A 26,094-nucleotide genomic window follows, 5' to 3' on the forward strand; every position below is an offset into this window, starting at 1 on the left:
TATGAATCTACATATGAGGTACCTATAGTACAGACAAATTCATAGAAACAACTTAGAATGATGGTTGCTAGGAGTTGAGGGATGGGATAATGGAGAATTGTTTAATGGGTACAAGGTTTCAGTCTAAGAAAAACAAAGTTCTGGAGATGGGTGGTGGTACCCATTATACAGCAAAGCACACGTACTTTAATCCTCTGAATGGTACACTTTTTTAAGATGATGAATTGTATATTATGTGGATTTTACTACAATTAAAAAAACAAAAGATGGTCGCAGAAGGAATTGTGATCCTATCTTTTTTGACAATATGTCTATTACAACTTTAGGTAAAAAGTCATGCTCACCTTCTACCACATATTCACTGGCCACAAGCACATTCCAATTTCAGAAATATTAAGGTGTGAAAAAGTGATTTACCTTAGAATGAGCAAGATTTTGAAATTGGAGTTTTCAGGCAAATCAGCCACAACTCTAGAAATGTTACTAAACCTTGGTGGCCAGCTTACTCCTGAGCCTATTACCTCATAATTGTTTTAGCAGAGTAGAAGACATCTTACCTTGAATGTATTTTCCAAGCTCCAACTCTCACCAGGCTGATTTAGAAAATTAACTTGTCTCTCTGGAGTCACTTCTGAATTAAAATTAATGTTCCAAGTCTCTTTGACCCACACCCAATCACTCATACACACAAGAGAGAAGAGTTTTATGCTGTAGAAATACTTCCGCACTCAGAATTTAAAATAGCATTACCGCAACATTTCCAATTACAGAAAACTTACCACCAGGAAAAAAAAAAAAAGAATAATTGGATGCTTATCCTGCAACAATATTTTGGGCTGATTTAAAATCATTGAATCTCATTATTTTTACCCTTGTCCTAAAGTATAATAGGAGGTGCCGATACAACAAGAGGAAATCCTTGAGAGGAAAATGGTAAATCATTCATATTATGACAGGGAAAGATTTAGGGGCATAAGAGGCGAGGCATAAATTTAGCAAGTGAAAGATTAAAACGTAGTATGTATGGAGTCCAGTTAGCATTAAACTCTGAGCTTTTCTATATAGAAATGTGTTGAAATTGTTAACCATCAAGATTCAAGAGCAATGAGCTAGCCATGACAGGAAAATACCAGTTTTATATCATTCCCAAAGCAGAAAAGCACTAATCAATATACATTACCAAACTGTGCATGGTGCAGTCTTGTGCACAAGGAGGGTGTAATGGGAAATTAAGAACCCATACAGTACAGCTTAGTGGTTAAGAAGGCCAAGTTCATTTTGTGAAACTCCCTAGGTTCAAGTTTCAGCTCTGCCACTTATTAGCTCCAAAAAGTTTAATGAGATTCTTAATCCCTCTGTCTCTTCATCTGTAAAATGGAAATTAAAATAGCAATAGAGAAGATGGTAAAAATCAGGGAAGTAATACAGCTAAAATACTAAGCACACTATCATGCATATGGGAACTTTTTCATTTTTGTTAATGTAACCAAAAAATACAAACTTCTTCAATAACAAAGTTTGAAAATAGCAAAATTAAAACTTTTCTAGTTTTTTTTTTTTTTAAACCCTTCTCACAGTTGTTCGTACTTATATAAGTGCCACCAGGGAAATCTTCATTTAACAGGTTGCTAATTGACAGTCATAATTCTTTACCTTGAATCTGAATTACCTAAAGATCTTATTAAATGCAGATTGCTGGTCCTCACCACCAGGATATCTGACTTATATGTCCAAAGTATACCTTAGGACTTCATTTCTAACAAGTTCCTAGGCAATCTTAATGCTGCTGGTCTGGACACCATACTTAGAGAACTACTGTTGTACAATACACTACTCCAACCACAATGGACTGCCATCTTTCTTTTCAGAAATTTACTTTTAACATTTCTTATGATCCCAAGGACTAGCCCCATTTGCCTCATTCTAAAGAATGGTTACCATTTTAGACCTTATTAGGTATTTTATACTCAACAAAAAGCCAGTCACTTTCAGTCTCTACTTTATCTGGGCGCTGAGCCCAGGGAAACCAAACCTTGTGGTCCACTGAAAAGTGGTCCTACTAAATCCTATTTGTTGTGCAGTCTGCCTCAGAGATGCAGATCAGCCCTGTATCCCTGGATACTGACCACAGAAGCAAAATCCTTCTGCCCAAGTCTCTGGTACCTTATTCTACCTGTAATGTCTCCAGTGTCTGGGACCAGCATGAAATCATCCAGGAGGTAAACAGAACCTGAATTTATAACATTCCTATCCAAGTTACTCTTGGGTGTTTCATGTACAAGGAAATCACAATGGTATGTTGTATACACTGAGATGTAATAAATAAAACTTGATTATTAAATGATAGTTGGTTGGAGATATGATCTTAAGGATAATGTTAAAAATGACTTTCCCTCCCCTGCAGGATAACAATGCTTCCTCGTGATGGAAACATATCCCTTAGCCAGAAAATTTCTAAACCAAAAATACATCCCTGATTACTTTTCCACCATTATCTTTATTCTTGACTTATCCTCAGTAGTGAAATCAGAGTAATATCCCACTTTAATATCTTATCAGCAAGAGTTGGTAATCTGAACATGAACACAATAAAATGTTTTAAACATGGGAAAGATTTTAGTTGCCCAACACAAGCAGATTTTGGAAATTCCTAATTCTATTTTTTTTTTTTTTATCAGTGCCTACATTACAAAGCCTTCCCACGTCTTCCAAAAACCAGATTTGATATCTCCAACTGTAGAACTCAATTCAGTTTCAGATGTTCCTATGGTCTCTGACCCAAAACTGTCCAATTAGCCATCTCACACTGAGAGCCTCATAGTCAAAATAGTACATTTGACCCTATAGTTCACATCTTTTTTTAATAACTATTATTTTTTTAATATGGTGCTGAGGATCAACCCAGTGCTTCACACATGCTAAAAACTACTACTGAGCCACAACTCCAGCCCTATAGTTCGCATCATTTGCTCAGACCCAACCTTTAGTTCTTGGACATTGAAGTCTGTCTGAATTCACCCTGCATTCCATGCATAATGTATGACTTCTAATGCTCTTTACAGTGTCTTCTCAGGGGCACGCTGACCAAAATTTGGACCCCTCCCTTCAGTAAGGGCCTCTGGTAATTCCAAGGACAAGGCTGGGGTACTGTAACATGCATATAAAACTGAGGCTACACATGCCCCCTGCCCTGTACCAGTTTCAAGACAGACTGAAATTATCCCTATCCCTTAAACCCAACAGTGTTAAAAGTTTTTAAAATGTAGGAAAATAACAATTACCAAATAATCCTTTATAGCAATAGAGGTGTAAATGAGGAAATATTTTATCAGGAGGCACACACACACACACACACACACACACACACACACACACTCTCCGTCTCTCTGAATAATTGCTCTGTCCTCCCTACCTCAGACTTCCAGAACCCTTCATTTTTCATAGTGGCCAGTCAAAAGACACTGTCTAAAGTTGTTAAATAACTAGTGATATGTGTACTATTTAGAACTACAATAATGACCAGAAAGTGGGGGAGGGGGATACTTATCTCAAGTGTTCTAAGGAATCTGATTTGAGAAAAGTGAGAATGGGTCAGAATAGAAGTTTTGCTCTACATTTTATACCTTTCTTTACTGTTTGTTTCTTGTTATAAGCGTGTATTTTTTCCTGCAATTGTAAGAAACAAATAAAATGAGTGATAACATCCTCGTTAATAAAGGGTTAGCTAAATAAATTAAGTACACAGCGCAATGGAACACTATCATGCAGATACTAAAAGGAAAAAAAGTAGCACAATATGTAGTGATATATCAAGATAACCCTGGAATGCCAATAAATAATTTGAATGCCCAAAAAGTACAGTCTAAATTGCACATACATACACAGACATATCAACAGATACCTCAAACATACCAAATTAATCAAGATTTAGAGAAATGGGAAGCCTTGCAATTTTCTATGCTTTCATATACTCATTATATAAAGTTCCAAAGTTATATCTTTGCAATTTAAAAGATTCTTCAAAATAAATGAGAGATGTGTGTTTAAGACCCAGAAAATATAAATCAATGGGTTGAAATTGCATTTCTAAATTCATAGGGGCCCACAAGAGAAAGAATGGGTCCCAGGGAGAATTGGTGTCTTGCTCAGCTTCACACTTCTGAAAAGTGTCAACACAGGGGTCAAACCACAGCATCCTGGGGAGAAGGAGGGCCATGTTTCAACTTCCCAAGTTATTCTGACAGATCATCCACAAGCATTGAGCCTTCTCCCTATTCACTTAGCAATTTTTTGTGTGTAAGGTACTGCACATTGAACCCAGGGGCATGTTACCACTGATTTACATCCCCAACCCTTTTTATTTTTTTATTTTGAGGAAGGGTCTTGTTAAGTTGCTGAGGTTGGCCTTGAACTTGTGATCATCCTGTCTCCACCTCTCAAGTCACTGGAACACAGACACGCACCACCAAGCTCAGCACCAAATACTTTTAAAATATAAGCAGGCAGAAGCAAAGTAATCATTCTTCCATCCATTTCACATATGAATTAGGAAGTATCCAAGGAGGACAGAGACTGAGCAGCAGAACCTAGGATAACCAGACCACTCACTCTTGGTCAAAGCTTGTTCAATTTCTACAGCATAAAATTAAACTTCTTTCAAAACAGAACATTATCCTGCTCTTCTAACTTCATCCTTTTTTGAAAAAAAAAAATTAATGAATCTTGAAGAAGAGTTTTTCCCACACATGGCATTGGGAATCAGAAGAAGAGTATAGATTATAAGGCAAGAGGAGAAGAGCATGCTTATTAAGCCTTGATTTGCTCACACACTCTCATTATAACAGCCCTGTATCACTAAGCATGCCAAAGCCTGCAATTTGTCATCCAAGGTATTCCATTAAATAATAAATAAGAGTATGTCCCCCATCACACTCAGAGGTCACCAGGTTACCTTGCAACCAGCCTTCAAAGACAGTTTGACCTCCTAGGGTCCCGAAGAAAGCACAAGAGATTCCTACAGCTTTGCAAAGTCATTTAGTGGCTATTTCTATCAATCAGGCCTTCCTGGGAAGGCAAGAAAATAAGTGAATTTATCATTTTCCTGCCTTCTCGTGTTAAAGTACAGAGACAGACACCTTGGCAAGGTGCCGATTGCCATTTTCTCCTGCAAAGTAGCTCAGAGAACAGCTGGGCATCAGGCGAACTCAGAGCTGCCACTCCAACAGGAGAAGAGGCAATTTTCATCACAGGGGTTTTCTATATATATGGCTTTCATTTTCAGTGTAGACATAAGGTTGCATGTGTTCATTTTTAATTAGTAGACTACATTTAGAACAGTTTTAGGTTCACAGCAAAACTGAGCAGAAAGTAGATGGCATTTCCAAGTACTTCCTCCCCTTCCCCCAACATCCCCACAAAATGGTACTTCTTTTTTTAAAAAATACAACGGATGAACTGACACTGAGGCAGTGTTATTAACCAAAGCCCATAGCTCACCTTACAGTTCACTCTGAGTCATATTCTATGGGTTTTGACAAATGTATGTCACATATCCACCCTTAATACCATCATACGTCATTATTTCTCTGCACCAAAAATCCATGCTCTGCCTGTTCATGCCTTTCTCCCACTTACCTCTGGGAACCACTGAAGGTTATGATTACACTCTGTAAATTCTAAGGGGAGAACTTCTTATCCCCTAATATCCGAGGTGCCATACATAGTCTTTGAACCAAAATCATGTTGACAAAACAGTATTTATCAGAATAAGTGAGCAACATTCAGGGCTACTCTAGGAACTACCAGGACATATGGCGATCACACTGTTGACATTGTGAGCAGGGTAGGAGGATTTCTGGGAGGCAGGCAAGAAAAAAGGCAGGGCTGGAAAAGCAGGAGTGCCTTTGGATACCACCAAAAGGCAAGAGCACTGTTTCTCCATGAACTCCCAGTGGTGTGGAAGTTCGCGACCGTTTTGAGCTCCCCAAAGAAGGCTCCAGTCTACTTGAAAGCCTCAGACACCACCCCACACGCTGCAGGATCCATTTATTCATGCACAGAATTTCAGAGCTGAAAGAGACTCAGGGCAGAAAGGCTGTTTGCTAGAAATGTAATTAATGCAAGACACACATTAGCTTTAATTTTCAAGAAGATGAATTTTAAAAAGAAAGATGAAATTAATTTTAATATTTTACTTGATGCAATATATCCAAAATGATGCGATTCCAACATGATTTTTTTAATTATTAATGAGCTCTTTATGTATTTTTGTCATACTGAATCTTTGACACTCAGCAGTTTAAATTTATGGCACATTTCAATTCAGACTAGTCACCTTTCTAGTGCTCCATAGCTATTATGTGGCTAGTGGCCAAAAGATTGGGCAGCACAGCTTTAGAAGTAACTCATCCAACTGAGAGCCCTTTCAGACCTTCAAAGAGCAGAAGTCTGCAAAGTTGTACAGGATGCCAGTATAAAGACAAAGGCAGGGCCTTTTCAGTTTAGTGGAGGCTAGGACTCTCCTCCCCAGCTGGCCCTGCAAGGCTTCCCCAGCCTCCGGACTCCCACAATGTTCATAAAGGCATCTCTGAGAAGCCCCCAATCACCAAGGAATAACATCTGAAAGTCTCTCCACCATCATTCAACCCCCACATGCTAAACATGAGGGAGAGGAGGGCTAGAGAGCTGGAGTGAGCGGCTGTGCTGGGACCAGACCAAAGCTGCAAATCTCCTGGCTCTCGGCACAATGCCCTTCCAGTCTGGGAAGAGAGCGAGCTGTCAGAAATAGGAAGGCTGCAGAGCCACTGATGGTCCTCGGCAACCCCTAGCTGCAACCAACTTCACTGCCATTTTCAGAGGAAAGAGCACCAATTGTGAGAGGTTTTCAGAGAAGAAAAATAAATAAAAGGAGAAAAAATAGGCTGAGAAGAACATACGGATGTCCATTCATGTAAAATGCTTCATTTTTGAAACACTATAAAAAAGGGCAAAGGAAGCATTCTTTATGAAACCCCTATTGTGTCTGGTGGGGAGACAACATGGCTGAAAGCCACTGTTTCCTTCTCCTTTATTATCACACTGCTGCTCATAAGAGCAAATGATAACACAGCCACATAGTGTCTACAGCAGCTCACTACACAATAGCTGAACTAAGTAACCAACCTAGATGCCCTTCAACAGATGGGTGGATAAATTGTGGTATCCATACATGGAGTTAATTCTTATAACCCTATTAGTGATTAGTATTCCCATTGTATAGATGATTCTATAGATGGAGGAACTGAGACAAACTAATTTGACTAAGTTCTAGCACCTAGCACCCAACAATTGAAGGAAATGGATTCAACCCCAAGCTTCTGACCCCTAAACTCCTAGAACCTCAATTTAACCATACATTTGTGTCTAGAATATTAATGATCTGAGAAGACACTCTTCTAAACATGACCATTTGACTTATTTAATTTTTGCTATAGAAGGATCACTTTATTTTGTAAATAATTAGTAAATGCAAAATATGAGCAACTTGTTTGATCTAACCAAGTGAATCATACGTCCCCTAATCTGGTTTCCAGTCTGTGTAGTTCTTCAGTTTTTGAGCACTGCAGTCACTGGGGTGGTTGTCTCCTTTGTCAAAATGGGGAGAGGTGGTTCTTTTAATAAATGCATCCTCTTTGTGCCATGCCACTGATTGCTATTAAGCCCACAACTCATCAGACTTGGGATGGCAAGCGGAAGAAAGAAAAACTACAGAAATTCTAAGAAACAACAGATAATTATGAATTAAGATTTGCTGAGTGCCCATAGTACACTAGGCCTGTATCTATGCCGTCTCTTATTTGGTTTACACCGATATTCTTAAAGTTTTGTTGGAATCCACAGGGATCTAGGGAGTTGAGGAGCCAGTTGAGCAAGCACTGGCTGCAGTTCAGATGAGAATGTTATGAGAAATACTGTAAAAACTCAACCTGAAGAGATTTAGGTGCAAAAGAAAAGGTCCTCCCGATTCAGAGTCAGAGAACTCAAACCTCTGAACCCCAGAGGAACTCGTTAGATTCGTTAGATGGACTGAAAGAACAATTTCAGCTAAAATGTTAATGACACAGGCATAGGGAAATCGTATTCAGAGGAGAGGCCCCAGAAGACATGTTCAGATGGTGAAGAGTCAGGTCCTCACCATTCCCAACAGATATACCAATTGCCCAAGAATCCACCATAGTGCTATCATCCCAAGCCTAATTTTTTCTTTTTTGAGAACTTCATTGTTTGACCATTTTCAATTAACTTACCACCTTTTTACTTTGCTTCCAGCCAAGTCTGCTCCTTACCTACCCATTCAGTCTTTTTGTATTTCCATCTTGATTTCACTTGCTTATCTCAATTTGTATTTTCCATCTGAATTCCTAGAGATTCTTTCAGTTAATATGCAAAAATCCAGCTCTGACTTCTTTGACTTCAGATATCTTTTCCCCCTAAGCAGCCTCTTGAGAGCCCCAGGAGAGTAGGAACCAGGTATCAGGATTTCCTTGGGTATTTCCCACAACATCCCAGTGCACCGCTCATAGGTTTTGCATTTATGGAAAGAGATAATTGCGGGAGGAAAGGAGTACCCTGAAACATTTATTTTGGAGGCCCTAGAATTTGGATTCAAATTTGGATGTAACATCAATTCTCATTTTTAATTCCTGGAATTAAACTCAGCATTGTCTCAGGCAATTTGGATTTATGTTCCAGCCTATTTTTTTCCCTAAGAATTATTTTGTCTCAATTTTTGTTTTAACTTGTTTTTTTTTTTTCTTTTGTCAGTATTCCCAGAAACTATTAACATTTTAAGAAGCTTGGGAAATGTAACCAAACAAAAACAATGCTAGGGGTTCACAGCCCTACCATGGTCTCCTCATGGAGCAAGATAAGCAGGGTCTAACAGCTTCCTTTTCCCATTCTGTTTAGCTGTCAGGTGATAATATTCATTCCCTGTATCACAAAGGACTAACAGCCTATTTAACTGAATACCAGCTTCTTACAACATATTAACCAAATGCATGTATTGACCTTTCCTAGTTTCTCTCCCTGGAATCATATTTTCTTTGGGCTTACATTAGAACATTTTACTTAAAATAGGAAGCCAGCTTCAAGCTTCACTACCTTCCAGACTTGGTGTTCACCACTGCAGTTAGAAGTTCATCTTTCTCAGGGAAAATTGCCCAAAACACTGTGCTGCAGAGAGGAGCTCCTCCAAGTGGCCTCCCGGCGCACACACCATCTGCAATAGGCAAGTCCCTGCATCAAGAAGGGGAGGGTGCTCCTTACATTGTTTTTCTTAGCATACATAACTGAAAGGCAAGCTGGAAGGAAGAATCTGGATTTGCTAATCATATACAGAATGATAATAGACCTAAACTCAAAAAATTAATAACATTAATCATAAGAAAATCCAATATCTGTTGCACACCCAACATGAGCCAGGCTCCATGCTAGATGCTCGATTTTAATAAGACCGAGAAATCTGTTGGCTTTTTTATAAGGGAGGCTTCCTTTATTTTGCTGCTAATAACTGTCCCCATTATGCTTATTGGATTCTGCCACACCCACCTAGTAAAAAAAAAAAGTTTTTTTGTTGTTTTTTTTAAACCAAGGTTTACATTCTGACCTCTAACCTCTTAAAAGAATAATCTTAAAATAATCTTCCCGGGCTGGGGACATAGCTCAGTTGGTAGAGTGCTTGCCTTGCATGCACAAGGCCCTGGGGTTCAATCCCCAGCACCACAAAAAAAAAAAAAAAAAAAAAAAAAGAATAATCTTCCCAAAGAACCAGCCATTCTCACTTTAAACTTCTAAACTCATTTTAAACCGAAGCTCTCTTCTCTGCCGACTATTTCAGGTTCAAGCAGAGGAGGGGGAAGCACTGGTCCATCCTCATTTACCTGCTCTTCACCTTTTCCTGTGCTTTGACCCATGAGCCAGTGTAGGGGAACAAGAGAGCAGTCTGGTTGCCTCTTGTGGTGTCCCCACAGCATGGGAGGGTCCCCTATTCCTCTGTGTGGCCCTCCAGCTTGCTCATGGGCATTTCTACTGTGGCTGCCTACTGCATGCCTACTAGCTGCAAAACCCACTGCAGACAAGTGCATTGGGCTCTTCCCAGCCACCTCCCTGTAAGGGGCAGCATGCTGGGAGCCCCTCCTCCAGGCAAGAAGGCTCCAGTGTCTCTGGAGCTTGCCCTTTCCCCCAGTCCCTTCATCCCAGCTCAGCATCATTGGGAACCATCTGCCTACAGAGTTATGGCACTAGTTCTCAGTTCAGTCTAAGTGATGCTTCAGGCAACTCTACAACTGGCAGTCTCTGAGTGGGGATCAGGGAGTAGGGGTTTAAAGCCTGGAAGGGCCAAGAATCAGCTAATACTCAGTAGCAATGAGAACACCTAGACCTTGGTTTTTAAGTACCATTCTCTAGTAAAAGGAAAGGGCTTCTTGGGGAAATGTCTGCCTCTAGTGCCAGGTTGGGGAAATACTATAAGCTCCTCCAGGCTTGTCTTGTAACAGAAGGTACTTAAAAAAAAAAAAAAATCCCCAAAAGATAGAGTCAAAGGAAAACAGAACTAACCTGAAAAATCTCCCAATAGTCAAAGCTAGAACAATCTCAGCAACCACATAAATAACAGTACTGGATTGCATCCCAGAGTACATTATAAACACATGAATCTATTTGCCATAAATAAATGATTGGATACAGAAACAAATGGAGGGAAAGGGACAAATCTTACTTCAGAAAAATCGTACACAATGCGAGTAGACACAACTCTTTCCTTTCCTAGGCTTAAGGGTGGGCTAGACTTAGCACTTTACTTTCAGAAAGTAGAATATGGAAAATGTCAGTAACTTTAAAGTAGAGAAAACTGACAAGCACCATGGTAACCCACTGCCAGAGAGTATCATTGCCAAGGATGCCGTGTGCGTGTGGATATTAGCTACCTCCTGGCATAACCTGAAAACCTGAAGTTGTCTGTGATACTTTAAAAAATCTTATTCCTTTATAATCATGAAGAAAAATCACACACAAATTGATAGAAATTCTATAAAGCAGATGGTTACCATGTCTCCAAACTATTAAGGTTATAAAAATTAAGACTAAGAAATTGCCATTTATTCAGTGTAATACAGTATCCTGGATTGAATACCAGCATAGAATTGGGGCATTACTGGTGAAATACAAAAAGTCTAGAGTTTAGTCATGATAATACAAGTTGGTAATGGGAGGGGAAACTGGGGAAAAACGAACAGGAACATTGCTTTATCTTGGTTATTCTTCTGTGTATCTAAAATTATTCTAAAATTAAAATATTTTTTTAAAAGTTAAGGTGAAAAATCTTCAAAATTATACATTCTAAAACATTATTTCCCCTTAAACAAATATGCATCCATTATCTATTTTTAGAAATAAAACTAGAGTGATACTCCAAATATGGATCTACTGACTGAACTGTGCTCCATTTTTCTTATAAAATTAAAGCCCATAATTAGGCATCTGTAATTTTGAAATTCAGTTTCTTAAAAAGATTGATAATTCTAAGAAACTAGAAAGCATTCTGATGACAGTGTCACTCAAGATTAATATTTTCTAATCCTTTGTTGCTTAGCATGTTATATTAAATGAGTTTATTTTTTGAAATACATTAACATTTTTAAAGCATTCATAAAAATGGTAAAATAAATGTTCATGTACCCATTCTTGACTTCAATAATATTTATCTTGCCAATTTTGATACACTTTTTCTGAAATGTTTCAAAACAAATCCCAGTCAGATGTGTTGAAATCCATACTTCAGGAACACTTCAAAAAATCATAAGAATATCCCTTAAAATAACCACCATGCTTTCGTTACAACCAACAAAATTAACACAGTGCCATACTATCATAATATTCCACACTCAAATCTATTCAATTAGCTTTTTTTAAACAACTCACTTTTAAAACATTAAATGTAATTATCATAAAAGCTTTATTATTTATATAAAAACTATTATAGAATTTTCTTTTCACGTTCATACCACTCCACTGTTGTTCCAACCTGATGATGAGATGATCAACTGAGAGAGGCAAACAGACATAGCTTAAAAAAAAAATGTTTTATTGGTTAATTAGAAAAAAGGGGGGGAAGCAACCAAATGCCCCCAAGTAAAGAAACTGGCTAAATAAGCTAACACAACCCGACAGACAATATTCTGCCCCGAGAATAAGGCTTTGTCCTATAGGCGGTGGCGAGCCCCTGGAGGGAGCAGAGAAGTATTATAAGTTTATAATTTTTCTATTTTTTACATGAAAGATTAATTAGAAGAAATAGAAGCAGGAGGCAAATATGAGAAAGGAAGTATTACAATATTTTAATATGAAAAATTATTTCCTATTCACAATTGTTTTTCTCAGAATTGAGTTCCTCTAACTAAAACCATCCCTGGTCTCTCTCTCCCCCCTTTCTCATTCTCCCACCCCAGAAGGTAAATTTGAAACTAGAAATCAGGCATATAAATTCTTCCCTCCTTCATCCTTGAGCCCAACCTGTGCAAGCAGACTGACCTCAATTCTGAGCCACAGGCAAGGAGCTGCAAGGAGGAAAGACTGTGAGGGCAAGGTCTCTGAGGTCTGGTTCATCGGCTGGGTCCAGAGAAAGGTCAAACTAAAGTGTGTTCCGATCTCAACAAATGGAGATGCAAACCAATGAAACTGGATCCCTTCTTCACACCACTTACAAAAATTAATTCAAATTAGATCATGGACCTAAATGTAATAACCAAAACTAGAAAACTCTTAGAAAACAGGCATAAATCTCCGACCTTGAATTATGCTATGGTTTCTTAAGAACAACAACAAAAGCAGAAGTGACAAAAAAATAGACATGTCAAAATTAAAAACTGTATGCTTCAAAGTACACCATCAAGAAAGTGAAAGGACAATCCATGGATTGGGAGAAAATACTTTTAACCACATAGCTGAAAGGGACTTGCATACAATATATAAAAGAGCTCTTAAAACTGAGTGGTGGAAAAAGACAATTCAAGTTAATAATGGGCTAATAATTTAAACATTTTTCCATAGAAGATATACAAAAAAAAAAAATCAATGAGCACAATAAAAGATATTCAATATCATTGGTCCTTAGGGAAATGCAAATCAAAACCACAAAGAAACCAGGAATGGTGATGGTCTCCTATAATCCCAGCTACTAGAAGGCTAAAGCAGGAGGATCTCAAGTTCAATGACAAAATGAGCAACTAATCAAGACCCTATCTCAAAATAAAAGTATATAGTCTGTGGGCCACTAGAAACCCTTTTAGTGTTCATTTAGTTCCCTGGGAGTTTTTCAAACACATTATCTTTTTAAGGATTGCTTATTGAGAAGATTCTGTTATCACAAATCTACTCTTTTAAAGTATACAGACCAGTGTTTTTTTAATATCCATAGATTGTCTTATAATAACCATTATCTCTTTCTAGAACGTTATCACCCCTAAACAAACTCTGTACCCATTAACAATTAGTCCCTATTCCTTTTTCTTGTATGTGCAAGGTTGTGGGTTCAATCCCTAGTACTAAAAGAAAAGACAGGACCCACAAAGATATAGCTTCATGCCCAGGAGGAGAGCTATAATCAAAAAGACAGTACCAAGTACCGGTGAGGATGTGGAATAAATATAACCCTCATACACTGCTAGTGGGAATATAAAATGATGTAGTCATTTATGAAAAAAAGGGCTGTATTTCTTTAAATGGTGAGGCACAGAGTTACCATATAACCTAGCAATTAGATATTAAGTATATACAAGAGAAATGAACAATATCCATACTCAAAGTTGTTCCCCAATGTTAATAACAGCATTATTCATCAAAGCCAAAAAGCAAATGCACCCAAAGTTCCATCAACTGACAAAAGAATAAAACATGGTGCATTCATACCAAGGAATGATATTCAGCCGTGAAAAGAAAGTACTGATACATGGTATAAACAGATGAAACTTAAAAACATTAAGAATCCCGTCTCTGAAATGCTTCTATGATTCCATTTTCATGATATAAACTAAACGTTTATGATTCCCAAAATTTTCATGCTGAAATGCAAAACCCCAATGTGATAGTTAGGTTGAGGGGCCTTTGTGAGGTCATTAAACCATAGGGTGGAGCCCTCATGAGTAGGATTAGTGCCCCTTTAAGATACCAGAGCGCTTGCTTCCTCACTTTCTATCAGGTAAAAATACTATAATCTGCAAATCAGAAAGTGGACCCTCCAAAATACTAGATCTTCCAGCACCTTCATGCAGCTTCTGGAACTGCAAGAAATAAATTCCTGATGTTTAAGCCACACAGACAGGTTTTTCTTATAGCAGCCCAGAGAACACAGTCTAGAATAGACATTCATAGTGACAATTTTTCCTTCCCCTAGACACTGGGAAAAAAAGAGGAATAGGGGCAAAATAAGGGGGCAACCTATACTGCATAATGTTGATCATCAAGGTGGAGTCATTTCCCCATTACAAGATCTCCAGTGGGATCTGTCTGGCTTTATTACATACGAGAAGAAACCTGTGATCTTGAGAACACCAGATGCAAGTCATTAGACGCAAGAAATTCCATAGTGTAAAACTAAAGATGCCCACTCACAAGACACGACAGTGCTTCATCACAAATCAGAACCCAGACACAATTTGGTACCAGAGCCACAGACACAAAGAGGAAATGAAAATTGAGAAGTTATTAATTTGCTGAATGAGGAAGAAAGGTCGGTCTCTCAAATAATGAGAGATGATTGTGACTGCCATGATTGCTACCTTCCCCCTCCGCTTCGAAGGGAGATAGCACTGAACTAATCAGTATGCTGAAACCTCAAAGGAGTTACACTCTTCCAGGATGCAGAAGAATGTGAGAAGAATCCCAATTTTACCCAGGCACCTTGAACCAAGTGAATGAGTCAGAGAAAACCCAGAGGGGACTCTAAAATCACTGATATTTAACTCCCAAAGGAAAAAAAAATGAAATTTTGAACTTGAACAAATTAATACTTCCATCTTGCAGGGATTAATGTCTGAACTTTAAATTCTGGCTAAGACAGATTAAACACATGCATCTAATTTTATTCCCTTCCTGGAACCCAACCAAAACTATAGAAAAAAAGTTAAGTAAACTCCTTGTAGAAAAGCTGATAATATTAAAGTTTGTAGATTCCCTTCAATTAGCTTTCCCTAACATGGATATCTTATATAGCCATGACATGTGTCAAGACCAAGAAATTAGCACCAGCACATTATGACCAATTAAACTAGACACCTCATTAGTATTTCACCAGTTTTTCCACTAATATCTTCTTTCTGTTCCGGAGTCTAATCCTGGAAACCACATTGCACTTAGTAACCATATCTCATTAGTGTCTTAGTTTATGTTGCTAAGACAGAATATTTGAGGGTGAGTAATTTATAAAGAACAGAAATGCATTTCTCACAGACCTGGAGGCTTGAGACCTGACGGGTTCAGTTGACCGAGGAGGGCTGCTCTGCTTCCAAGATGGCACCTGTTACCCCAATCTCCAGCGAGGACAGCGGACAGCACAAGAGTGGAACAGCAAAGACGCCAAGGCTCCATCTGGCCCCTTTTATCAGATCTTCAATCCTTTAACCAGAGCAAGCCCTCGTGCCTCAATCCTGTTCACCAGAGCAAGCCCTCGTGGCCCTCGCCTCTTAAACTACCACATTGGCAACACCTGAATTTTAGAGCACATTGGCAACACCTGAGTTTTAGAGGGTCCCACTCAAACCAAAGGTGCACCCCAGCTCCAAGAGAACGTTCTCAGTAGCAAATGGATTTGTAAAACAATGTCAACCACAAGAACGCAGAAAAAGAGTAAGGAGATAATAATGAACAGAATTTTGAAATCTGAATCCTAAATCCATAGATGGAAAAACAAATGATTTGTGCTACAGCTTTTTCAAAAGGCTCTGTTTGTGGAGTGAAGAGGCAAGAGGGGAGAGAGCCACGGGGTGGGGGGATAGAGAAACTACTTGAGACCCTCCCCCACCTGGATGAGGACTAAGGTTTAACTCTAAACTGTGGTCTGTGAGAACACCAGATGCAGAAGAAATTCTGATGCTTCACTGCAAGAAAGAACACTGAGTAAACGAGAATCCCCCTAGAATCATTATTTAACTGAAGTGATTTGATATTTCACTATTACCATCTGACCAAAATCACAGCTGATTCTGGTTGAGCCTATTGTGCTTATTTATATATTTGCTCCTTGCTAAAAGACTAATGGAATTTAATTTACTCCTTACTTCCACATGGGGAATACATTTGAAATAAGCATAAAGTCTGACTTATATCAACTAATTTACAATCTTTGAAAAAATGAGATAGTGGTTCTTACCTAGTTGTAGTATTTCTCTTGCCTGAAATCCTGCCTTCATTGTCTTTATGCCTAAAAACAATGAATACTGTATACTGTAAAGTGTATACTTCTATCCAGTCAAGTTCAAGACCACAGCCTTTATTTTCAATCATATTTATCTGCTTGTCTCCTCCTGGAATCTACCTGTCCATACAAACGGGTGTGCTTATAGGTATAATGATTCATCTACTTACGTGTATCAATTATTTGTATTCTGTGTGAGCTTATTCTTTATTCCACGTGTATTATTACTTGGTTCTCTGTCGAAGATAAACTGCACGAATCCAGGAATCACATTTCACACATCCTGTTTTTCCCGTGGTGATGGCAACACCCTATGCTCACACTACATCAGTGTTTCACAAAATAAGCTGGGAATTCTCTACCTCAAAATCACCAAACTGTGTTAAAAACGTGTATTATTTAGTTCTGGTGGTGGATAGTGATGATAGCTACACAGAAATGCAAATGTTCTTCATTTTAAATTGTACACTTCAAGTGGTTTAGATGGTAACCTTTAGGCTGTGCATACTATACCACAATAAAAATATATTTGAAAATTTTCAAGCAGATTATTAGGCCCAATAGATCAATTGACAAGAACCTAAGGGAATTATGCCTGAGGATTGCATTTTCATAGTTCTTCCCAAGTACTGCTGTGAAATCTGGTCTGAAAACCATCACATTACACGTCATCAAATGCCAATGGCTTACTTATATGATATATTTATTGATTGATGGGAATTTTAACTTACATTTTGGCCAAATGGCTTAAGAGACTAACTAGAGGAGGCCCACGGCAAAAAGCTTAACTCTACTACCTAGAAATATTAACTTTTTATAAGCCCCCTTTTTAAAAAGACCTTCCCGTACCTATTCCCTACCTCATGAAGAGTTTATGAGGAACCATGGAAGAAGGATAAAATAAAAATGCAACATAAATTATCAGCAGCATGTCCACAGGCACCCGACATGCCCCTGCGTGATTCTGGCCAAGTTCATCAACCTTCAAACATTCAAGGGAAATGTTCTCAGTAGGAATAAAGCCATTCTAAAGCTCTCTCATCACTCAAATTGCTATCATGAGTGCCACATGAGCAGCAGTTTGTTGAATTGAATGATAATAAGCTGAAGTTTGCTGAATTGAATGATTCAAGGTTTTCTGAATATGCTTGATGGAGATTGACTACCATATCCAACCTAGCATCCATTTTAAATGATTGAAAACCCTGAAGTGGTGCTGAGATCATATTATTCCCCATCAAGCATATAGACAGGCAGGATTCCATATGCCTCACCTTCTGCTAGGCCTAACTACTTCGAACTGCTGGGTAGACCCATTTATCTATCCATGTGCGGCTGCTAGTAATGGCCTCAGACTATACCTAAAGGTGGCTGATAGCCCAGGGCTCCAAATAGAAAGTTTTCAAAGGTAACATGGAAAAACATTCTGAAACTCCTGGGCAGTTTGCCACCAAGAGCAAAGCTGTAGGCAGAGTGAATACTGTTCTGGAAAGCAAAATTGCAAGAGCGTTCAAAGCAGGTAATTGGATGGAGTTATTAATGTTCATGATAAAGTCAATGTAGGAGCCACAGACAAACTGCAGAGATGTGAGGTGAGGGACTAGGTGAATAGAGGTATCATCAATGAACACAAAATAAAGGCTTGTGTGGAATACAATGAGCTTGCTTAGAACAAGAAGGAAAAAATGTGGTGGTTGCCACAGGTTGGGGATAAGGGAAAAAGGAAGTGGCTATTCAACAGGTATAGAGTTTCAGTTTGGCAAGATGCAAAAGTTCTAGATATCAACTGTGCAATACTGTGCATGCAGTTTACACTACTGCACTCTACACTTAAAGTAGTAAATTTTGTGTGTTTCTTACTATGATAACAAATAATTTTAATAATAAGCTTATAAAATTCACTTAGGGACAATGGCCTAGGGTCAAAACATTTTGTAGGCTTTCCTCATACCAATATTCAACAGACTGATCTTAACTTCAAAATACAACTCTGAACAAAGAGATCATTTTATATCATTCTTACCTGACAGGGATAAACACTTAAAAAAATTCACCTTCGTTGTCCACAAATATAGTAAGCATCCACAAAAGGTATAACCCCACATTTCATAATATCAGTTGCATAATTTTTTTATTTTTTTTATTGGTTGTTCACAACATTACAAAGCTGTTGACATATCATATTTCATACATTAGATTGAAGTGGGTTATGAACCCCCAATTTTACCCCAAATGCAGATTGCAGAATCACGTCGGTTACACATCCACAATTTTACATAATGCCCTATTAGTAATTGTTGTATTCTGCTACCTTTCCTATCCCCAGTTGCATAATATTGATAGATAATTATCCTGCCTGGAAAACTCTTAAAAGTTTATAAATTTTAAAATCTTTTTTTCAAAACTTTTCTGGATAAAATTGTAACTCATCCTGAACACATGGGTTGTCGGCCTGAGACAAGAAACCATTCTAAACTAATTAACTCAACCACCTCATTCCCACTTAAAATAGATGTCCAACTTGAAAAATATTCATGGTTGTTTCACATATGTCCAACATGAAACCAAAAATCTGTATGAGCTAAGAATATAGTAATAGTCCATGCTTCTCTGCTAGTTACATCCTGCTGTTTGCTAAATTTAAGCCCTTTGCTTTAAAAACTGGAACATGCTGATAAAATATAAAATAACAAAAGAAGATAAAAATTTATTGACCACATAGTAAGATTCACACAATTCTTCAAGGTAATAACTATCCTATTTTGTAGAACTAAGACTCAGAGGGATTAAGTAACTTAATCAAGTCACACCAACTGGAGGCAAGAGATCCTAACTGGCCACCTAGATGTGGCTGACCCCAGAACCTGTCTTCTACTTCAGTCCTTTTGAAGAAACCAAAACCCTTGGAATGGTGCATAATAATAGACAGTGAGCATAAAATAATTTTAGTAGTGTTTTATTATATTGTATAAAATAACTAAGTATTTAAAAGTTCAAAACGGGCTGGGCTGTAGCTCAGTGGTAAAGCACTTGCCTCGCATGTGTGAGGCACTGGGTTCGATCCTCAGCACTACATACAAATAAATAAAGATACTGTGTGTTCATCTACAACTAAAAAAATTTTTTTAAATAATAATAAAAGTTCAAAACATAAAATATTTTTTAAAAAAAACAGGACAAGAAATTGTGTATACAACAGACCTCCAATTGTCTAAATAGCTTACTATCCATCCAGGTCTATCTTGGTGAAACGAAGTAGCAAGAAGAAACAAAATTGAGAACCTCCAAGTTTTTCAAATGGAATAGCCACAAAAATTCCTTATTGCTTTAAACTTCGGGGTTGCCAAACACTTTTGATCAGGGACCCATTCTAAAAAGACACACCCTCTATTTTCTGGTTGTGTAATATTTTATAGAAAACCCCTGCAAATTTTAGTGCCTTAAAACAACCACCATACTATTATGACTCATGACGTTGGTCCTTGGAGTAGGACACTCTCCGGTGGGCGAGTCTTCCATTGCTTTGATGGGGCTTCTCAGGGCCCTTGCCTAGTGGCTCTGCCAGATGAAATCAAGGGGATCAAGGCCACTTCACTTATAGGCCCGGTGCTATCTGGGGATGGCTGGAATATTGGGCTCAGCTGAGCTCCTCTCCCTGCCCCTGAGATCCCAGAGTCCCTCTACGTGTTCTTTCCAGTTGGGAATGGCACTTCTTAACACAGCAACTCGGGACTTCAGGAGTGAGTATCCTCCACATCTGAAATGGAAGCTGCTGGTCTCATGGACGGGCACAGACACTTACATAGTGTACTTTTACTATCTTCTATTGGCCAAAACAGTCACAGAGCAAATACAGATCCTAGGGAGTAGACAGAGATCCCCATCTCTCAGTGGGGGAAGACTTTCAAAAAACTTGAAGCCAACTTTAATCTGCCATACCATATGATAAATATATACTAAAGTGGTATAGCAGGAACAACACAGAACACACAAAGTGGAAAAAGTTTAGAGAAGAAATAAATTCATAAATATAAAGGCTAATATTTTCTTCCCATGAACTTTGGATCATGTAAACATGATCTGATATAATTATGGCAGAGGGAATCAGGGTTTATAGAAACATGTAGAGTGTGGCCAGAGTAGCTTGCGGGGAGTCAGGGAAGCAGCCAGTCTTTCTGGACACTACCTTTTATGGATTTATTTTTTGAATGAGCCACAGTTCTCCTGACCCAAAAGACTATAAACTCCATGGAGACTGGGCTATATTTATATTCCTTTTGTTGTCCTATACTAAGAATTCAGCTAATATTTGAACTCATGGAACTAATTGATTAGATTTTCTTAAGGGTATAAAACTGTGCTCCTAACTACAATCAGTATGTTGGTGAGAAGTATGGGTGGGTAGGCGTGTACAAGAAACCAGCTCATCAGCTCTTCTGGAACATCAGCTCTTCTGGAATTAAAATAGTAATGATTCCTCTCTGAGAGTACTTACCAGATTACACCCAGCTTTCACAATCAAGGAAGGTACTGAACCAAAGTACTGAAAACTATTTTTGAAATGAGAAAAACCAAGGTTTTATAAATTCTACTGATTGTATTCACAGAACATTTCCCAAAACATCATTTGTATTACCTTGTTCATCTGGATGTTTTTGAGATGAACAGGCACAAACAAAACCTTTTCAAGAACCATGGAAAGAGGGCAGAAAAAACAGAAGACTGTGATCCTGTTTGTGAATACAATTAGGCCCACCTGTCGAAAGCAATCATCTTCACTTTCTGAATCTGCTGAGAACTAAAATTTGAAAAAACAGAGTTTGCAGCACCAGGACCCATGGGTAAAATATCGTCGCCATTTCTAGTCAATATTTACTAAACATCTACAACATTCAAGATACAATGCAGCAGCTGGGGGCGGCGGGTTCAGGCAGTGCCACCTATAATCCCAGGTACTTAGGAGGCTGAGGCAGAAAGATGGCAAGTTAGAGGCCAGACTAAACTATTTAGCCACAGTGTGTTAAAATTCAAAATGAGAAGGGCTGGGGATGTAGCTCTGTAGTAAGTGACCCTGGATTAATTCCCTAGTACTGCAAAATATATATGTATTTACTAATTATATATAAAATTAGAAATGATCTCTCCCAACCATCTCATGTTATGCTAAGGAGACTGAGGCCCAAAGAAGTGCCATGACTTGCCCAAAGATACCTGACCCAAAGCTACCAGATCGCTAGAGTCTCATTACCACCCATTCCTGGCATCAACTTCCCCGAAGCTAACTTGTGCATATGACTCTGAAATAATGGGAAGAGGCTGAGACTCCAGGGATGACCCTTACACCAAAACAAAAAGTTTATCATAGATTTGTTCCCACTCCAGGTCTCACAAGGCCCTCCCATCACACCATGAAATATGCATCCTAAGGAAGCTTTTGTCCAGTGTTTATAGAAACAAGCTTTATCTTAAATCTGGTGACTCTAATGAATAACAGAATCTAAGCAGATGCAGTAAAATATAGTGCTCACCATTCCAACTATATCCTCATAAATGTCTTCACATTCTCATTTATATTCATAGATTTCATGACTGGGGGAACATTACACAAGACACTAAAAACTGAGGGGCACGCGCGCACGCGCGCACACACACACACACACATGCATATGCACACACACATACAATACCATAAAAATCATTTTAGCCCATTAAGCTTACTCTAGAAATATGATTTAGGAAATGCACAAATAGGAACTGCAAAACTATAAATTTCTAGTAAAGGCTATAAAATTTATCTACAAATGTATCTCAATAGTAGTTGGAAGGAAAAGTGGTTTCTATCAATCAAACAATTACTTAATGGTGGATTTCAAATTTTCCCCATTCAACTAACTTTTTGTTACATAGTTTGTATTTAAGATACAAGTCAAGGTCAATAAAATATTAAGATATCTACTGAACAGTATTTATAAAGAGGACAGGGACTAGTAGCTTTACTTTTAAGGTACAGTAATTAGTTTTTTAGCTTATTTTCCATGTTTTTAAAATAACTTTGACTGACTTTCTGACTTTGTGATCAGTCTTACCACTGTGATTTTGCCCAGTGTTCTAATCCTCCTTGTTTTAGTGTAACATTTAAAGAGCTACTCTATCCTGCACTCATTGGCTCTAGAAAGGAATTTAAAAGCAGAAAATAGTGGAAGAGTCTTTTATTGGTTTGTGAATTCGAAAGTCTCTGACTTTGCAGAATCAAAATAAAAGCCCTCCCTTGGAAGCAAAACAGTAAAGGAAACAAGTACATCTCCCCACCCCTGCCCAACTCCTCACCACCACCGCGGAGTCCAATGTCATGTTGGAGGCAGGTGGAAATGAGCATGTGGTAAACAGAAAGACAAGTGGGTGGAACCCAGGAGGATGGGACCACAAAACTGCAGCCTAGTTAGCATCCACGATGCTCTGAGGGAACAAGCATCAACCACCACAAGCCCCATATCCATTCTTGTTCAGTGTATTTTCCTTACAGTGGCACCAGCAAGAGCTTCCTGTATCTACAGCCAATGGGAACATCCACCTAAGATTTTTTTGGTGTCCATATGACTTATCCTGTATGGACAACCCTTTGCACCCACCAAGCATACCTGTAATTTCCAGAGAAGATAGAGCCTTGAAACCCGAACTTGAAAAGCAAGTTCTCCTTCCACTGAAATGTGGAAATGACTAAATGGAACCAGCTCAAGATTCACCTCCCTGAGCAAAGACAACAAAATAGACCTAGTAATATACGTAATATGTAAGTTTTTCCCACATTCTTATAGTAGAATATCTTAGGTGTTATATTAAGATTCTCCAGAGACACAGAACAAATAGGATTTGTACTATTCTATATATGTAATAATTCATATAACTATTTTTATATAGAGAGAGAAGAGAGATTGATTGGATTGATTGATTGTAATGTATTGGCTCACAGTATTATGAACAGAAAGGTCCCACAATCTGTTGGCTGAAGCTAGAGACCCAGGAGAGTCAGTGATAAGCTTGAAGGCCTGAAAGCCTGAGAGCCAGGGGTGCAGATTGCCATCTGAATCCAAAGGCCTGAAAACCTGGAGCACTGAGGGCAGAAGATAGATGTCCCAATTCCAGCAGACAGGGCAGAGAAATTCTAACCTTCTTCCTCTCTTTGCTCTATTCAAAAGATGGGATGGTGCCCACCCAGGTGGTAAGGGATGATCTGCTTCACTCAGTCTGTCTCTTCAAATAATACTTAATCAGATATCTGGGCATCACACAGTCCAGTCAAACTGACACACTAAATGGACTATCAATGGTATCCTGGAATTGTTTTATTTTATTTTGCAGTGGTCTAGCATGGACTTCCAGGGGGAGAACGGTTCAAGACAGAATTCCTTACAAGTGGTTCTCAATAACTTCTCAAGACAGTCCTGCTACTCATGTTGTCTAATTAAAAGTTATATATTGAGAAGACAAAAGACCTCAGATCCCAATTCAACTTCTCCTTCTTACCAAACTGGTACACAAATCAGCAAAATAACTATTGCTGAAAATAGCAGAAAAACAACAGCATTGTTGAAAAACAGTACTCAGCAATATTCTGCTCCAACTATTGCAATAAAGAGGCAATGATTGGAAGATTTAGGTTAATTAAGTTATTCAGATTGTTGATGGTAAGTACTGAATGGTTGCTAAGGTTCCTACCGACTTGAAAACTTAATGATTCTATGAAGCAGTCCCATAAGACTTTACCTCTATAAAGTAAAATGTTTACAAAAGAGAGCTTTAACTCTGGTTTCAAATAAGGAAACTGAAGCAGAATTTTAAGTTCAAGGTTGTGCTAACTCCTCTGCTGTCACTGGAATGAGGCTGGAGATCAGGACTGACCTTTGATTCTCTCAGCGACCCCTGGAATCAACCATAGATGATATTCAGCACCTTCTGGCCCTGGAACACTATATACATTTTGATACCAAACAACTTTAATTATTCTGAAGTTCTCTTAGATATTGTAGGCCAGCTATTTCTGTCCTTCCCTGTCATTGGCCATTGTCCCAGTGAAGTCACAACTGGTCATCCACCTTCCATAGTCTCATCCCCCTACTAACCTGTGGTCCTGGCCTTCCCATGTCACCCTCACTCTCTACCCTTTCACGGAATCCTTTCAAACCTCTATGTCCTTAATAATTTCTGAAAGCATAATAAATTCCATTATGTCTTAAAACTGCAAAGTGCCCTCACTCCACTCTGACCTTTCTCCCCATGATCTCTGCCTCTCTTGAAGACTTCAGAAGTGAAGTCTGTTCTGTCTTCTACACCCACAGGAGAATCAGTATCACCCTAGTTGCTGATTCCCAGTCTAAAGGTACTAGCCATGACCTTTACAAAAAAAAAAACCTTCTTAAAACTTAGTATACTAGAGCCCTGTCTCATCTCTGATAGACCCTGTCATCACCAGTACCCTCAGACCGATTGCTGATTTGGTTCCTAACCCTTTCATCATCCAACTGACTTCCTCCCAACTCCATCCCATTATAGGGAAGCTCAGATGTGTGTGTGTGTGTGTGTGTGTGTGTGTGTGTGACTTTCTGGGACCTCACACTTTCTAGAGCTTCTCCATTCCGATGACGGTCACCCTCAGCCCTCCCCAGTCCCTCACCTCCATGACCACAACTTGAAATCATCAACACCAGAATTTCTCTACTGCATTCACCTTGAACTCCAGCTGTTCACTCTAACTCTAATCCATTCCGCTTTCTTTCCCTCTTCCTCCCTCTACACTTACCCTCTGAGACTATCAGAAGCTCCAGCCTCTTGTCTCTTGCCCATTCTCATGGACCTTGGATCCTCAGGGAACATTTTCCTCCCTACAAGGTCAAGGCCGTGTGTGACTTGCGTTGCCATTCCATGAAAGCCATGGTGGTTCACTTGTTGTGTTGTTGTCCACTCGACTCTCCTGACAGAAACTGAGCTTGGGTTATTCCAGCCAGCAGTTCTCCTTGGCTCCCACAGGAGAGTTGGAGGGTGAGGTCAGGTGGATTTTAGGCTGTGACCCAGGAACATTTGAACCCTGTTTTCCTATTTATCCCTTCTCCCACCCTTGCATTTCCTGACAGTAATCTTCACCAAGGTTCAGAGTCAACATTTTTACTCACTTACTTAGAAGATAACAAGATATTTCTTATCTCAGATATTGTGGCAGGGAGTACCTTATCTATGTGGATTTCTTGTTGTAAATACACCTGGAATATGTTGATTTATGGAATGCTGCTGGCAAGAAAGGAGTGAGTCCAGGAGTCTTTCTACTTGAGGGACTTACCAAGTATGAAAACTAAGAAGTAAACCAGAATGGCTTTGCTCTGAGCTCACCTGTCCAGCTAGCTCACTCTGCGAGTATCATCCTTTCTTCCAGAACTAGGAAATGTCCCCATGTAGGGAAAGGAACTGCAGAGAAAGTTGCTCTAAAGCTTAACTAAACTTTTTATTGGGTAAGATCTGAATTAGAAGGAGTCTACTTTGACATGCCATCCCTTCATACCACGGCAAAAGTCTCAGGGGGCTCCTTTCTTTCCTTCTTACATGAAGAGATGAAAAGACCCAGCGCCCCGGCCACTGCTGGCTGGGAAGACAAGATC

This window comes from Spermophilus citellus (assembly GCF_964194105.1).
Source record: "Spermophilus citellus genome assembly, chromosome: 12".
Lineage (NCBI taxonomy): Eukaryota > Metazoa > Chordata > Mammalia > Rodentia > Sciuridae > Spermophilus > Spermophilus citellus.